This window comes from Kryptolebias marmoratus, linkage group LG18 (assembly GCF_001649575.2).
Source record: "Kryptolebias marmoratus isolate JLee-2015 linkage group LG18, ASM164957v2, whole genome shotgun sequence".
NCBI classification, from domain to species: domain Eukaryota; kingdom Metazoa; phylum Chordata; class Actinopteri; order Cyprinodontiformes; family Rivulidae; genus Kryptolebias; species Kryptolebias marmoratus.
Genome location: NC_051447.1, coordinates 1,854,787 through 1,856,827, shown reverse-complemented (window position 1 = coordinate 1,856,827; position 2,041 = coordinate 1,854,787). Strand labels below are relative to the sequence as shown.

The window sequence follows — 2,041 nt, the reverse complement described above, 5'->3', positions numbered from 1 at the left end:
TGTGCCTTGGTTTAGTAATATCATGTTTTAGTAGTTTAGTTATCCCGTACCTTTGTTAGCATTGTCATGTTTTAGCTTAGTTATCTTGTCATGTTCTGTAACTCTGTCTGTAATTTTGTTCTTGTGTTGTAAAGCACTTTGAGTCGCCTCGTGCTGAAAAGTGCTATATAAATAAATGTACCTAACTACCTACCTACAATAACCTAACTACTGATTGCTTGCTGGTTGTTATGAACTTAACTTTGATGAATAGTTTTTCACTGGCAAGTGGAGGGAGCAGTGGCATTATCCTATCAGTGAAACAACATTGGTCAATTTCATCACCAAACTGGCCAATCAAATGATGTTTTCTGTTGTCCAGGCAGAGCAGCAGAGCAGAGCAGACCATAGCGTAGAGACAAGTTCATTCTGGTCAAAGCCTTCATAAAGATATTTTTTTTGGTGAGTTTTACATTTACTCTGTATTTCAGGTGAATTATTATTCAACTTCAATCGTGAAAAAGATATGTTTTTTTTTTCTTGATTTTGCTGGTCATCAGGTTTGTCATACTTTTCATATGCTTTAGCTAGAGTATATATTTTTGCCTTTGTTTTGTAATACTGTCATGATTTCTAGTATTTTAGTTTTTGTCTTTGTCTTTGTTTTGTTTTGTTTCTTCTTGTGATCTCTTTTGTATTCAAGATTCTTGTTTTATTTTTGTATTGTCTCAGGTTATGTTTTCTTTCATGTTTTGGTTTTGGGTCTTTGATTTTTTGTTTTGGTTTAGTTCTTGTCTGTTGTCATCTCCCACTTGCCCTCAGTCTGCTCCTGCTTGTCTGCCACGCCCATCTCCACCTGTCAGTAGTTGTTATCACTCCCCTGTGCCCACTTTACCTCATTATCCTCAGTGTTTAAAACCCAGTCACTTTCTTTACTACTCAGCGGGTTTATTGTCTCTGGTAGGTCTATGTTTATTGTCTCTAGTCTCCTGTCTCATGTTGCCCGGTTGCCTTGCCTTGCCATTTTGTTTTTGTTTGTTTGTTTAAGAATAAATTTTTGTTTTTACTTGAAGAAGTCTGCACTCTGGGTTCGCCTCCTTCTCCACTGGCTTTGACAAATACGGTACCATATTTATCAAATGATATTCTGTTTGGATGTTAGACAGTAGTCTTGAATGATTTTGTCTCTGTGCTACCTACTCCGACCGTTTATTTATTTATTTTTTTTAATTTTGCAGGCTTTGGGCAAGGTTCCTTTCAATGCGCCTAAGCGGACTTTGAGTCAGTTTCTGTTTGGAATATTTATATTGTTTGATATTTTAAAGCAATAGTAATAAGAATTTTAAAAATAATTTCTTTTGTTTAGATGTGGAGCAGAGTCATTTGCTAGGCTAAGATACAACAATCAGCACCCCTCCCCAACCCTGAAGTTTCTTGCAGCAGGTTTGACTCAGTAAGTATTGTCTAAGGTAGTTTCATACCAAACTGAGAAACTTTATGCATGGTTGAGATCTATAGTTTTATTTATTTTTTCCTGACAGTGGTGTTTAACACCAAAAAGGAAAATTAGGTAATTGTACTATTGAAACACTTTTGATATTCATGAGCATTCTATTCAAAATGACCCAGTGTCAGTTTTGCAAGCATCAATCTGATGCTCTTCTGTCACATGTGAGGCATATGAAATTTCACAGGGTTTGGCCAATTGAAGTTTTAAATTTGTGATGGCTAGCTGCAGAATGGTGTTTAAAAACTTTAAAGGGATCCACGATTAGCTAGACATATTGGCCTAAATATGTTGTAATTTTCCTAATAACTTAAAAATTGCTGTTTGTGATACGTGAAAACTTTTATAATTACTTCAAAAATTGTATATCTTTTGCTATATTTTTCACCTATGGAGGTCCATCCATCCATTGTCTTCCACTTATCCGGGGTCAGGTCGCGGGGGCAGCAGCCTAAGCATGGAGACCCAGACTTACCTCTCCCCAGCCACTTGGGCCAGCTCCTCTGGGGGAATCCCAAGGCGTTTCCAGGCCAGCCAAGAAACATAGTCCCTCCA

The 2,041-nt window shown here is 37.1% G+C and overlaps 1 long non-coding RNA gene across 3 annotated transcripts in view; it reads left to right on the top strand.

The window, feature by feature from the left end:
* Nucleotides 1–722: 722 nt before the first annotated feature.
* Nucleotides 723–2,041, top strand: part of LOC119617932 — a 36,449-nt gene continuing 35,130 nt past the window's right edge. For 2 of the 3 annotated variants that reach the window (XR_005234398.1, XR_005234397.1), the window contains exon 1: nucleotides 723–1,432. This is a non-coding gene — a long non-coding RNA (uncharacterized LOC119617932). The remainder of the gene's footprint in view (nucleotides 1,433–2,041) is intronic. The other variant, XR_005234399.1, reaches the window with a different exon arrangement.